This window comes from Myotis myotis, unplaced genomic scaffold, assembly GCF_014108235.1.
Source record: "Myotis myotis isolate mMyoMyo1 unplaced genomic scaffold, mMyoMyo1.p scaffold_m19_p_10, whole genome shotgun sequence".
NCBI classification, from domain to species: domain Eukaryota; kingdom Metazoa; phylum Chordata; class Mammalia; order Chiroptera; family Vespertilionidae; genus Myotis; species Myotis myotis.
In genome coordinates, this window is record NW_023416314.1 from 77,749,284 (window position 1) to 77,764,308 (window position 15,025).

The 15,025-nt window shown below is 51.3% G+C and overlaps 1 pseudogene; it reads left to right on the forward strand.

Annotated features, from left to right (window-relative positions):
- Positions 1-8,579: 8,579 nt before the first annotated feature.
- Positions 8,580-9,622, forward strand: LOC118665237 (annotated as a pseudogene).
- The last annotated feature ends 5,403 nt before the right edge of the window (positions 9,623-15,025 follow it).

Consider the following 15,025-nt stretch of genomic DNA (forward strand, 5'->3'; position numbering starts at 1 on the left):
GCCCAGGGTTGGAGTGACTCTCCCCACCCCACTCCCAGCCTGATCCAGCTCTCTGGGCCCATGTTCACTGCCTGAGATGGTCCTGCCCTTGCCCCTATCACTGTCTTTGGCAGGCCCAGCCTCCAGGGAATGTCGAATTTGGGCATGTGAGGCCACAAGGGTTCCAGCAGCCTGTGGGGGACAGGACAGGACACCTAAGCCCATTCGTGACCTCAGACTCCATGTTAAGCCTTGTTGCTGCCTCTCTTTGAGTCAAAATGGCCTAGGGTCAGGGCCCCCCCCCCCCCTCCCGCCCGGCCAATCCCCGCTATCATCATTCATCCTGGATCTCATCCATAAGACCCCAGACTCCCACCATGTCCCAGTTGCCAGGGGCCAGAGGACAGCCTGGCGGGGGCCCCTGCCCCAGTTCCTCTGGTGCTGTGGGAGGCAGAGAAGCTCATCCATGGTCCCTGTGGGCCACCCGTTTCATCCACCCCATCCCCCAGCCCCCCAGGCATCTGCTCTGGGCACATTGTTTGGCCTTCCAGTCACTGAGTGAACAAGACCTCTTTTCTGCCAACTAGCATTTTCCATGGCTCGTGGAGGTGAAGGAGAGGCCATTCCTGATCCCTGGCCTTAGGCAGGGATTGTGTAGTGGTTGAATTCTGCCCCGAGGATACGCCCGCGTCCTAATCCTCATCCTTGGGCATGTGACCTTATTTGGAAATAGGTCTTGGCAGAAGTTATTTAATTAAGGATCTCTAGATGAGGTCGTCTGGGATTTAGAGTGGGCCCTGAATCCCATGACTGGTGTCTTGCTAAGAGGAAAGGGAGGCCCTGGCTGGTGTGGCTCAGTTGGTTGGGCATTGGCCCGTGCACCTCAATATGTTCTGGTTCAATCAGGACATGTGCCAGGGCTGCGGCTCTATCCCTGAGGGGAAGGGGTGTGCAGGAGGTAGCCTATGGATGCTTTGCTCTCCCATCGATGTTTTTCTCTCTAAAAATAAATAAAAATAAAATTTTTTTAAAAAGAGAGATCACAGATATCGAGACCCAGCAGGGAGGAGACTGGAATTAGGAGGCGCCAGGCCCAGAGATGCCAGAGGTGGCCAGTCACCACCAGAAGCTGGGAGGGGCCTGGAGAGAGTCTACCTCAGGCCTCCTCTGGAGGAAACCAATGCTGCCCACACCTTGATTTCGGGCTTCCGGCCTCCAGAACTGTGAGAGAATAAATGTCTGTTGTTCTAAGCTGCCAGGTTTGTGGTCATTGGTTACAGCAGCCCAGGAGCCTAAGACGGATGTCCCGAGCCTCCGCCAAAGGTGCTGAGCAGAGAGCCATGGCGGCCTGGGGCACCGTGGCCCTGGCACGGGGGGGTTAGGCGAGGCTTCGCAGCCAAGGTCATACTTCATGGGCCTGTAACCTCGCCAAGAAGAGATAAGGACAGGGTAGGACCTCATAGGCGAGGGCCTAAGGCAGGACCATTTGGCGTGTTGAGTGCCCAGCTAACTGGCTGGCGGGGCCTCAGCCCAGGGAGGGAGGGGGTTGTGGCAGGAGCCTAGAAGGGTGAATGGAATGGGCCCAAGGGCTGAAGGCTTTGAATGTCAGGGTTGGAGCAAAGAGAAGAGAGGTAGAAAGGTTCTGGATGGTTTCCTCGGCTCCTGGGAAGCCTGCAGGGAAAAAAGCAAGAAGGGGCAATCCAGGGGGGGCCTCTGAGAAGCTCCAGGGAGGCAGATATCAGCTCAGCATAAATAAGAACTTTCTCATGGTCAGTCCCTCCCCCACAACTGAGAGCATCCTTGAGAGGTAATGAGCTCCCCACCAAGGGAGGTGTGTAAACAAGAGTGCCTGCCTGGCAGAGACCTCAGCCCCAGATTAATGTTTGTTGTGGGTGGTCCCAAAGACCCTCTCTATCCTAACACCCTACACGTTGCCCGGCTGGGCCCCTCCCCTCAGCAGCCAGCTTTGGACGGTCTCCCTTTCCCGCTCCAGGGGTCAATTACACAGAATTACTCTGACTCAAGCCACCCACACCCCCTTTCCTGCCAGACTCCAGAGCCTGTCACCTTTGAAGACATGGGTGCCATCCCTTGAGGCCCAGAACTCAAAAATAGCAGGTCGATTCTTGCCTCTTTCCCCAAAGGAAAGGCTTCAAACTTCCTGGGCTTCAAAACCCCCAAATATCTCCCAAGTGCCTCCTCCCCTCAGGGGAACAATCACTGTAGCTTTTAGTGTGCGGGTACCTGATGCTAAGTATCTCCATCTGTTAACCTCTACAGCCCTCAGAGGCAGCAAGGGGGTTAAGAGCACCAAAGTCGCTGTGTGACCGTGGATAAGTTACTTACCTTCTCTGTGCTTCAGCTTCCTCAAGCTGCAAGCCAGGACCTGCCTCCACCCCAGGTTGGCAAGAGCCTATAATGTCTGATACCTGGGGGAAATGATTGCCTTCAAAATGGGAAAGGAAAGGAAAATATAAGTTAATAATTGATCATGCACAGTTATCTCGTCAACTAGTAAACTGCTTCTCAACCAAGTGTGATAAAGAATTCGACTTATTTACTGTAAAAGGTGGACTCATTTCTGTGAAGTGTTATGGGATGAGGCCTTCAGTAGTGGGAAGGACCCAGGGCCTAGGAGAGTCTTAAATGGCCCTGGCCCTCGAATTCTTTCCCCTCTTTCCTAGGCCTGGAATTCCCTTGGCTTAGCCTTTTCCAGGGCGTGAGCACCATTGCCAATAGGTCCCTGTTAAAATAGGGCAGAATACATCTCCGAACCCTCCCCAGACCCTGAGCCACAGCTGAGGCGGCCCTCCCTCAGGGCACCCAGGGGGAGGTGTCAGGACCTCATGGGCACGAGCAGGATGCATGGCAGCCGCAGAAAGCATTCGGAGGTGGTGGCAGGTGTCACCAGCAGGGAGCTGGGCAGTCAGCTGACACAGCCGGAACAATCATAGCAAGGCAGAGGGGCATGAGCTCAAGGCTTGGCACACAGCCCAAGAAGAGCCGGGGGACTGGCAGGTGGCTGGGGCTTGGAACTGCCCACCTCCAGCTAAATCACGAGGCCGGCTGTCTGGACACGCATCCCCCGCTTGCCCACCCCTCTGGGCCCGCACATCAGAGCTGGAGCCTGGATTTGAGCAAGGTTGCTCGCTCCAGAAATCATGCCATACCCTCCCCCTCACGGGAGCCCAGGATAGAGTTGGCACGGATGTGTCCACGGGGGAAGCATGAATGAGTGACGATTCTTCTTCAGGGTAATTCTTAGGACTCTTCTATTTCTTTCTCTAGCCTGGGAGGTGGCAAAGTATTTTCTCTAAATGTCTCGGTAAGCCAGAAATCACAGGTCAGATATTCTCATTGTATTTTCTCACCTATCACTCAGCCTCTCGTCTACCCTTCACCATCTGTCAGGCCACACATGTTAAGCTTCAAACACTTGCCCTACTAACTATTCCCCAACACACCAAGCTCTTTCTTACCTCTAAGCTTTTCCTCAATGCTGTTCCTTTTGCTTGGAATGTCCTCGATCTGCTTCTCTCCATACAAACTCCTCTTCATCCTTCAAAACCCTCTCCTGTGAAGCCTTCCATAATTGCTCCACCAAGTCAGTCACTCTCCTCTCCCACAGTACCGGGACCCTCCCTCTAGTACATCACGTACATCACAGTGTGTGTCCTGGAATTACTTGTTTCTGTGCCTGTCCCTACTGGGTGCTGGCCAATTGAAGTGTAGATACCATGTCTTATTAATCTCCCGATCCTTTAGGTCAGGGGTCCTCAAACTTTTTAAACAGGCGGCCAGTTCACTGTCCCTTAGACTGTTGGAGGGCTGGACTATGGTTTATAAAAAAAACTATGAACAAATTCCTATGCACACTGCACATATCTTATTTTGAAGTAAAAAAACAAAATGGGAACAAAGACAATATTTGTGTTTGCATGTGGCCCACGGGCCGTAGTTTGAGGACCCCTGCTTTAGGTGCTTTGTCGATATTTAAAAATCAAAATCTCAGATTTATGAAGGCCTTCAGTGCCAGGCGCAGTTCTCAGTGCATTACGTGTATTGACTCATTTAACCTTTCAACACGCCCACTTTACACATTCAGCAGCTGCGGTTAAGGAATGTGGCCAACAAGATATGGAAATAACCTAAGTGTCTGTCGACAAGTGAATGGATAAGAAAATGCAGTATATACAGGGGTGGGCAAAAGTGGGTTTACAGTTGTGAGTATGAGAAAGTTTATTCTTGTGTTTTTATTTATTTATTATTGTACTAGAGGCCCAGTGCACGAAATTTGTGCACTTGGGGGGGGGGTCCCTCAGGCCAGCCTGCACCCTCTTGCAGTCCAGGAGCCTTTGGGGGATGTCCAACAGCTGGCTTAGGCCTGGGAGCGGGCCACAGAGGTGGGAGAGGCTACCTCCACTGTGCTTGCCAGCCATGAGCCCAGCTTCTGGCTGAGAGACACTTCCCCTAAGGCAGCGGTTCTCAACCTGTGGGTCGCGGCCCCTTTGGGGGTTGAACGACCTTTTCACAGAGGTCGCCTAAGGCCACCAGAAAACACATATATAATTACATATTGTTTTTGTGATTAACCACTATGCTTTAATTATGTTCAATTTGTAACAATGAAATTAGGGGTCACCACAACAGGAGGAACTCTATTAAAGGGTCTCGGCATTAGGAAGGTTGAGAACCACTGCCCTAGGGAGTGCACTGACCACCAGGGGGCAGCTCCTGCATTGAGCGTCTGCCCCCTAGTGGTCAGTGTGTGTCCTAGTGACCAGTTGTTCCTGGTCGTTCCACCATTTGGTTGATTTACATATTAGGCTTTTATTACATATGATGATTACTTATTATCATTATTAACCTACTTTTGCCCTTCCCTGTATATACAATGGGATATTATTCAGCCACAAGAAAGAAGGAAATCCTGCCATTCATGACAACATGGATAAACCTTGAGGAAGTTATGCCAAGTGAAATAAATCAGGTAAAGACAGATATTATATGATCTCATTTATATGTGGAGTGGAAATAGCTGAGCTCATAGAAACAGGGAGTAGAGTGGTGGTTGCCAGGGCTGGGGGACATGAGGAGATGTTGGTCAAAGGGTACAAACTTCTAGGTATAAACGAATATGTTCTGGGAATCGAATGTGCAACATAGTGATTATGGCTAATAAGATTGTATTATACACTTGAAAGTTGCTACAAGAGTAGATGATGAGGCTCAATGGTTTAGCATTGACCTATGACCCAGAGGTCAGGGTTTGATTCATGGTCAGGGCACACGCCCAGGTTTCGGGCTCGGTCCCCAGTAGGGAGCATGCAGGAGGCAGCCAATCTATGATTCTCTCTCATCACTGATGTTTCTCTCTCTCTCTCCCTCTCTGAAATCATTAAAAAAAATTATTTTTAAGGAGTATATCTTAAAAGAGAAATGGTACTTATGTGACATGATGGAAGTATTAACTAAGGCTATGGTGGTAATCATTTTGTAACATGTATTGTACACATTAAACTTAACAGTGTTAGCCCTGGCCAGTTTGGCTGAGTGGATAGAGCGCCAGCCTGTGGATTGAAGGGTCCTGGGTTCAATTCCGGCCAAGGACACATGCCTGGGTTGCGGACTTGATCCCCAGTGGGGGGCGTGCAGGAGGCAGCCAATCAATGATTCTCTCTCTTCATTGATGCTTCTCTCTCTCCTTCTCCCTTCCTCTCTGAAATCAATAAAGAAATATATTAAAACAAACAAACAAAAAAACAGTGTTATATGTTAATTATATCTCCATAAATCTGGAGGAGGGGCAAGAGTTGTTTTTAAAGAAAAAGTGGTTTATGACAAATTACAAAGGAAGCCTGGCCCTAACCGGTTTGGCTCAGTGGATAGAGCGTCGGCCTGCGGACTGAAAGGTCCCGGGTTCGGTTCCGGCCAAGGGCATGTACCTTGGTTGCGGGCACATCCCCAGTTGGGGGTGTGCAGGAGGCAGCTGATGGATGTTTCTCTCTCATCAATGTTTCTAACTGTCTATCCCTCTCCCTTCCTCTCTGTGAAAAATCAATAAAATATATATTTAAAAAAAAAATGAAGCCTGATAAGGGAGTTCATGTATTCATGCTCCTTCCATTTGATTGAACTTAAGAGTGGCTTCTACTTTCATCTAGTCAAAGGATAAATCAAATGATTTCCCACTGAAAAGAAAGAAAGAGAAAGGAAAGGGAGGAAGGAAGGGTGGATGGAAGGAGGAGAAATATGGCCAAGAACACACACTAGCAGATGGCAGAGGTGAAATGCAAGCGAATGAGAAATATTTGAAGAATTGATGAATGGTTTCCGGTGAGAACGCTCTTCCTGGCTTGTGGATGGCTGTCTTCTCACAGGGTCCTCACAGCCTTTTTCCTTTGTGGGAGCGTTTCTCTCCCTGCCCCTTCCCCTCTCCTTCAGGGCAGATCAGAGCTCTGAGGGTCTAGGTGAGGTTCCAGCACCAGGAAAGGGGTACCTGGTCCCCACCCCTGCTGTGTCCTCCTCCTGAGGGAGGCTCGCCCCTCAGCTCTAGTTCATTGGCTTCTCCAGTGTTGGCTGTTGCTGACCAGGGCCTGACCAGGCCTCTGTCGCCAGATCAACAGGCCACAGTGGGCCCTTTCCAGATCCCTGCCTCTGGGCCTGCACTCGTGCCCTTAGGGAGCCCAGGAAACGTTGGAAGCGCCCCCATCAACCCAGGGTGCAGAGGGCAGGCCTCTTATCTGCCTGTGTTCACCTCAGGCCTGGCTGAGATGCTCGCCCAGCTTTTCTGGGAGGCCAGGGCCTGGGGAGGGGAGCAGGTGGAGTGGATGGGGTATTGAGGCGCATCTCAGGCCCCTAGGGCTGCTCTTTCCACCTGCTGGATGCAGAGAAGGGTGACTGCCTCCCCCAACTCCTCCTTCCACCCCAGGCAGTTGCTGGAAACGTTCTGCGTTCTGCGAGGAGCCCGCCAAGGCCGCAGCCCTTCATTTCTCACTAACCTCTTCCCCCTCAGAAAGCCCCGCGAAAGCTCCTCCCCAGGGAAGCTTGTTCTCAAAGCGGCCGTTTGCGTTGTGGGCTTTGAAAAGCCTTGTGTGCGATCCAAAGCTGAGCACTGACTTCTTTGTTCCCTTGTATCCACCCTCCTAGGGGCCAGCGTGGCAGCCAGGCCCGTCCCTGGCCAGTGAGTGTGCGGAGAGGGTGCGGGCAGGCTGGACAGAGGAGAATAAAAGGAAAAACAAAAACAACTGCAGAATCAAAACAATACTCTTCCACACAGACCCAGTGGAAGCCCCTTCACGCTCTCTGCTCCAAAGGTAAGCCCGTTTTCAGTGTCTGATTTGTGTGTGTGTGCGTACATGTTTTGCTGTCATTTTTGCCACTTAGAGCCGGCTTGCCTGGGTTCAAATGCCGACGGGGCGCCTCCTTTTCTTTCCTCCCTCCTCCCCAGCGGCGCTCCTCCCGCTCCCTCGCCTCTGGGAAGGACGGAGGGAGGAAAAGAGGCAGAACCTCTTGAAACACAGGCTTGACTTGGTTCCCAGGACAGTGATACTACAGAAATCAAGCCATTGATTTTGGGGCACAGAAGATCATAACTTAAAAATTAGGGGTTTATGCCGAAACCGGTTTGGCTCAGTGGATAGAGCGTCGGCCTGCGGACTGAAAGGTCCCAGGTTCGATTCCGGTCAAGGGCATGTACCTGGGTTGCGGGCATATCCCCAGTGGGAGATGTGCAGGAGGCAGCTGATCAATGTTTCTAACTCTCTATCTCTCTCCCTTCCTCTCTGTAAAAAATCAATAAAATATATTTTAAAAAAAAAAGAAGAAGAATTAGGGGTTTTGACTTAACTCATAATCATCGTAAGTGTTTGCTGATAGCAGAGTGGCCTGGTCTTTCCTGTCAACGTGCACACAGCAAACTCAGGCCGTCCAGAAACCTCGCATCACGGGGGACACGTCCTAGGATCTGGCCTGTAAGGAAGCGGGAGGAGCCCACCGCCTCACTCACCCATCCTATTACCTCACGGGTCCAGCAACAGCAAGATGGTCCAGGATGCAAGATGGACCAAAATGGGTGGGAAAGGTCTGTCGTCTGCCTCACCTGTGATGCTGCAATGTAACCCTTCAGTCCAAGACCCAGACCACTGGGACGGGGGTTTCTTCAGAGCGGGCGGCCTCGGCTGAGCACAAGCTCAGAGGGGACACCGTGCAGAGGAGTGGGCCACGCGGTTCTGGGATGTGCCTCTCGAGGTCGAATGCTCTGTGTTTGGAGCAGGGGCTTGGGAAAAAGCGTTGTCATGGAGCTGCTGAGCACGGAGGGAAGGCCTCACTCCTACATGTTGGGAATGATGAGCAAAAGAAACATTAAGTGCACGAAGTATAAAGTGTACCATGTCTAGACTCCATGTTGTATCGGAATAATTTTTGTGCCAATAAATGACATCAGAGTTTAAAAAAAAAAAAGTTGTTTCAACTTCGCCTGGCTGGTCCTCACTCCTGGAGGGCCTCATGTTCGCCTGTCTGTCATCCTCATGGACTGCGCCTCCTTCCCTCCCTCCTCCCAGCGCCGCTCCTCCCTTGCTCCCCCGCCTCTGGGCATCATGGTGGGCATGGGGCAGAAGGACAAGGCCCAGAGCAAGCGCGGCATCCTGACCCTCAAGTACCCCATCGAGCCCGGCATCGTCACCGACTGGGACGACATGGAGAAGATCTGGCGTCGCACCTTCTACAACGAGCTGCGCGTGGCCCCGAGGCCCCCCCCCCCGAACCCCAAGGCCAACCGTGAGAAGATGACTCAGATCATGTCCGAGACCTTCAACACTCCCGCCATGTACGTGGCCATCCAGGCCGTGCTGTCCCTGTAGCCTCTGGCCGCACCACAGGCATCGTCATGGACTCTGGGGATGGGGTCACACACACGGTGCCCATCTACGAGGGCTACGCCCTCCCCCACGCCATCCTGCGTCTGGACCTGGCGGGCCGGGACCTGACCGACTACCTCATGAAGATCCTCACCGAGCGGGGCCACAGCTTCACCACCACGGCCCAAGGAGAAGCTGTGCTACGTCGCCCTGGACTTCAAGCAGGAGATGGCCACGGCCACCTCCTCCTCCTCCCTGGAGAAGAGCTACGAGCTGCCCGACGGGCAGGTGATCACCATCGGCAGAGGTGTCCGGAAGCCCTCTTCCAGCCCTCCTTCCTGGGCATGGAGTCCTGCGGCATCCACGAGACCACCTTCAACTCCATCATGAAGTGTGACGTGGACATCGGAAGGACCTCTACGCCAACATGTACCTGGGCATCGCTGACAGGATGCAGAAGGAGACCACCGCCCTGGCGCCCAGCACGATGAAGATCAAGGTCATCGCCCCGCCGGAGCGCAGGTACTCGGTGTGGATCGACGGCTCCATCCTGGCCTCGCTGCCACCTTCCAGCAGATGTGGATCAGCAAACAGGAGTACGACGAGTCGGCCCCTCCATCTTCCGTCGCAAGTGCTTCTAAGCGGACTGCGGGCAGATGCGTAGCATTTGCTGCACGAGTGGATGAGCCTCCGTTTGCCCTGGCAAAGGCACCTCGTGCTGGCCCGAAACTGGAGCACGCCTTCCAGAAGAACTTGTCCTTGAAGCCCGTACCTGAGCTCAGCACTGGATTGTAGGCCTGGTGGCTGATGGTGACCTGTATTCAAGTTCCCTGTTCCCTTGGTACATGTTTAACGCCGGGTACATACCTCTCATTTAAACCCCTGTACACGCCTCGGTCACTTGATGGCTGAGACAGAACATGTTTCTTCTGCAGGAAAAATCCAGGGGCCCCGGGAGCCCGCGGGGCCTCCTGTGTGCGGGGCACTGGCCTGGGGGAGCTGGCCTTTCCAGGAGCTCTGAGTGTGGCACGCGCCCTGCCCCGTTACCACTCTGCCCTGCCGTCCGTCTGACCGGGTGGGGTTGGGAGGGTCCGAGCCGTGGGGCCCACTTTCCTTTCTTAGTTGATGTTCCTGCCAGAGCTCCTGGGCTGTTACTTGCCTTGAGTTAGAAAACAGTCTGCATTTCCACCTGTAAATCTTCGTCCTTTTAATTTATGTAAGGTTTTTGTACGCGATTCTTTCAGAAATGACAAATTTTGGTTTTCTATTGTCATGTGAGAACATTAGGCCCCAGCAACGCGTCATTATGAGGAAAATAAAAGTGCTGCAGTAAGAAAAAAGAAAAAGAAAAAGAAAAAGGCCTCCTTCCCTCCCTCCCCCCCGCCAGCGGCGCTCCCCCACTTGGCTCCCTCGCCTCTGGGGAGGAGGGAGGGAGGAAAAGGCAAATCTCCCTCTCTCTTTCTCTCCCTCTCTTTCTCTCTCTTTCTCATCCTCGGCTGCATTCGAACCTCAGGCCCTTCAAACCCCAGGCCGATGCTCTATCCACAGAGCCAAACCAATCTACACTCTTCTCCTCCCTTTTTTTTTTGAGGGCCTAAAGTAGAGGGTTTCAATCACCTCCTTTCTTCTGGTAGATTCAACTAAGACCACTTGTGGAGGTTAAACCACTCACAGTTGCCTCTTGTGGATCACTGAGAGAGAAAGAATTCTGCAGGGCCCCTGTAGTTCAATTGTGAAATACCTACATGAGGAGAGAGAAAAGGAGAATATGTCATTTCTTTCCATGTCTCTAATATTCAGAAATATTCCCCCGAGAAAATTGGCGAGAAGAGACAGGGAATAAGGTGATGTGTGCCTAGCTCCTGATAAGTCTTCTCAAATCCTGAAAGAATAACAGGAGAACTCCCTGTGGACTAAAAGGCATCTCTGGTCAGCCTCGGTCTTGAAGAACGTCTTGGCTTAGTAGTCCTTTTCCAGAGAGCAGGTTGCCTAACTTAGGGAAGAAGTTGCACCATGCGTATGTTTTCCATCCCATTCCTCTGACCTCATCTTCTTGGATTTCTTCTCCAAAAAGCCAATTGAGCTGTTGTACCTCAGACTCTGGCTCAAGAACCTCTCGGATGAGTTGTCACACCTGCATCCTACTCTCACCTCACCCTTGCATAACCACGTGCACACGTTTATTTACATTAAAAGATGGTGAGAACATCAAGAGACAATATTGGGAGAGAGATGGGTATATTGACTACTTCTTATCTCATCCTAATCTCTAATTTATTATGGCAGTTCTTTCTGAACACTAGTATTTTGCTGTGCTTTTCTCTGAAGTTTTCCCTGCCCCTGGACTTCACCATGGACTGCACCCACTCTACAGGGACTGTCATGTGTTAAAAGCACAGTGTCACTAATAGAAATAAAGAGTGCCATGCCCCCTCCCCTAAGGTCCTCCTTCTACATGGAGTCTCTCACTGACGGTCAAAGACAAACAACAGGGTAGATGGATGGTAGAGGGTCCAGTGGGAATGGGTAGCAATTGGAGAAACAAAAGCTTAACAGAATGGTTCTTTCTCTTGTTCTTTTCCCTTTCTCTTTTTGGAATGACCCACCTGTTGCAACTCCAGTGTGACTGGTGGAATGAGAAGGAACTGGGATCTTCTCTAAAAAAAGAAAAAAAAAATGGTGTAGAGAATTTGCATATAACCTCTGCACATCCGTCCATATATTTTAAAGCGTCTCTGGGTTGCAGTGTGAATACTATGTAACTATTTGTTGTACTGTGTCACCTAGTGTGTGTGCAGGACACAGACCTAGCTACACAGTATATGTCAGCAACAATGTAACTTTCCCCCCAAATATTCCCATCCCAGGTTGATTGGCTCTGGGCATGGGGAGCTGGTGGGTCTGGAGGGCCAGCTGTCTCCCATTGTGTGGCTGCATCACAGTCTCCTATTGATGGACCAAAGTTGTTCCTCATTTTTGTTATCTATAATAATAAAAGCATAATATGCTAATTAGGCCAGATGTCCCTCTGGATGAAGCCAGAGGGGTCGAGCCCCTCGCACAAATTTCGTGCATGGGGCCTCTAGTTATAAATAATGGGGCGACAAACACACTAGCCATGTGCATTTTTATTTTAAAAGTTGTCTCCAAGTTGCCTCCTCTAAAGATTGTACCAATTGATACTTCTGCCAAACTAGCTATTTCCTTCCGTCCTTATCAGTACCGGACAGCAGCAATTTGATGCTGAGAAAATGGTGGTTGATTGTTGTTTCAATTTGTGTTTCTCTGATTCCAGGGTGGTAGGGCGTCTCTTCCTGGGAATTTTCCCACTTCCTTTACTCATTGATAGGAGTTCTTATGTATTCCTTGTTTTGTATGTTGCAAGTATTTTCTCCCAGACTGTCTCTTGTCTTTTTTCCTTTCCTTTCCTTTTCTTTTTATTGATTGATTGGTTTTAAAGAGGGGAAAAAAGAAGGGAGAGAAAGAGAGAGAAACATCAGTTTGTTGTTCCATTTATTTATGCATTCATTGGTTGATTCTTGTATGTAGTCCTGAGCAGGGATCAAACCCACAACCTTGGCATATCAGGACGATGCTCTAACCACCTGAGCTACCCGGCCAGGGCTCTTTTTTCTTTTTAAACACCCTCTTTAGTTTAGAATAGTGTTAGGTTTACAGGAAAATTGGGAAAGGAGTACAGAGAATTTCAAAGCCATTTTCCTCTATTAGTAATATTACCTTATATTAACACAGTACCATTGTCACAATTAAAATTACCCCAAATTGATATAATATTGTTAATTAAAATCCAAACATGATTTGGATTTCCTTAGTTTTTACCTAGTGTCCTTCTGTCCCAGGACGCCATCCAGGATGCCACACTACATTTAGTCACTGTGTTCCCTTAGGTCAGTGATGGCGAACCTTTTGAGCTCGGCGTGTCAGCATTTTGAAAAACCCTAACTTAACTCTGGTGCTGTGTCACATATAGAAAATTTCTGATATTTGCAACCACAGTAAAACAAAGCTTATATTTTTGATATTTATTTATATATTTAAATGCCATTTAACAAAGAAAAATCAACCAAAAAAATGAGTTCGCGTGTCAGAGGTTCGCCATCACTGCCTTAGATCCTCTTGGCTGTGGCCGTTTCTTAGACTTTTTGTTTTTGTATGACGGTGGCAGTTTTGAGGGGGACCAGTCAGCTATTTTGTGGAATGTCTCTCAATTGAGATTTATCTGTTTTTCTCGTGATTAGACAGGAGTGATGAGTTTTGGGGGGAAGACCACAGAGATAAAGTCTCGGTGTTGTCCTGTCACTTGTCACTGTTGACGCTGCCTCAGTCACCTGGCTGTGAGCTTGTCAGGCTTCCCCACTGCCCAGTTTCTCTTTATTCCCCCATCACATGTCTGTTAGCTGTGCTTATGGTGCTCATGGGCCTGTGGTGTTGATGAAAGAAGACCCAAACCTATAGAAAACTTTTATAAGATTTTTAAAGACATGCCAGAAGCAAGATCTCAACGGAGTGAGAAAGAACTCTGGAGAATGGCAGTCTTGCAGCTCATTTTGTACATTTCATCCAAGGAGAAAACAGGAGGGTCGCCCGAAACCCACCCGTGGTAGATTGACGGGCAGGAGAAAGCAAAGAGGGGACATGCCTACAATTAGACAAAAGATAAAGGGAGAGAGACGTACTTCTTCGCCATCGGGGAGTGCGAGATGGCTAACATTTCACACCCACAGCGCGCGGAGACGGCTGCGGGCACAGAGTTCGTGGTCCGAGCTCCGTGGCCGGTGCTCGGGCGCAGGTGGTGGCGCCCTGAGGCATCTGGAGAAGAAAACGCTGACAAGTCGGAGGTGTGTTGTCCCTAGGCCTGAGAACAGAGGGCAGGGCTCATTAAGGTGAAGGTTAGCCTTTGCTGGGGAAGCCTGGACGAGTACCCGCCCGGCCGCCCACTTCAGAACTTGTGATCAGACCGCCCTGTGCGGCCTTCGGTCCCTGAGCTCCTCGGTGTATTTCATTCACAGCGGCGAGCGCTCCGGCCCACCTGCCTCGCCCCAGGCTCAGAGCTTCCGCACCGGCTCATTGACTCCTCAGGACAAACCGTGATGCGGGTCCCCTCATTGTCTCCATTTCTTATCTAAGAAAGCAGAATCTTCCTGATTCACCACCCCAGAGCCAGCAAGGGGCAAAGTCAGGGTTCCTGCCCGGTCTGCCCGGACCAGGATGTAACCGCTTAGATGTAGAAACCAAGTCCACCCAGCAAGTCGGTGGCTTTGCCCAGGCGCTCCCACAACCAGGCTGCGTCTGACCCACCCAGTCTGGCTGTTCCCCCTCCACCGCCCCCTCATGCCCTGCCCTGGCCTCAGCCCCACCCCGTCTGCCCACTCCTGTCCCTTCTCCGGTTTGTCCTTTGGCCACTCTGGCTTCTAGCACCCCCAGGGGAAGGGACCCAGACTTCCCAGCAAATAAACACGCCCACAGATTTCCAAATATATGGAGAGCAGTGCTCCTCCCGCCACAGCCCGGCTGGCCGAAAGTCTGCACCCGCCCTGCCCTGCTCCCCCTGGGCTGGAGTCTGGGACCTGAGTCTGGGACCCGTGTCCTCACTGGGAGGCAGGCGTCCTCCGTGTGGTGGAGGGAAACCAACAGCCTGTGGTTCGGACACATTGCCACTCTTCACATTTTATGAAATAGTTGTGAACAGAGACTTCCCAAACTCCACAGCGTCGTCACCGTCAGACAAAGCACTTTCTGAGTCGTCTAACAGGCGTCTCCCTCACCCGGCACCCAGCTTCACACCCTGCACCCCAGCTTCACACCCGGCACCCAGCTTCACACCCTGCACCCCAGCTTCACACCCGGCACCCAGCTTCACACCCTGCACCCCAGCTTCACACCCGGCACCCAGCTTCACACCCGGCACCCCAGCTTCACACCCTGCACCCCAGCTCCACATGTGGGCGCACAGAGCTGTTCGGTGTTAGCGCCACAGTCTCCACTTACAGAGGGGCTGCTTTTCAGAACTATGGATTACGGAGCGTTTTGAACACATGCAGAGTTAGGCAGAGTTCCCCTTTGCCCACCCAGTCTCCCCCACCCAGTCTCCATCACCCAGTCTCCCTCACCCAGTCTCCCCCATCTAGTCTCCATCACCCAGTCTCCCTCACCCAGTCTCCCCC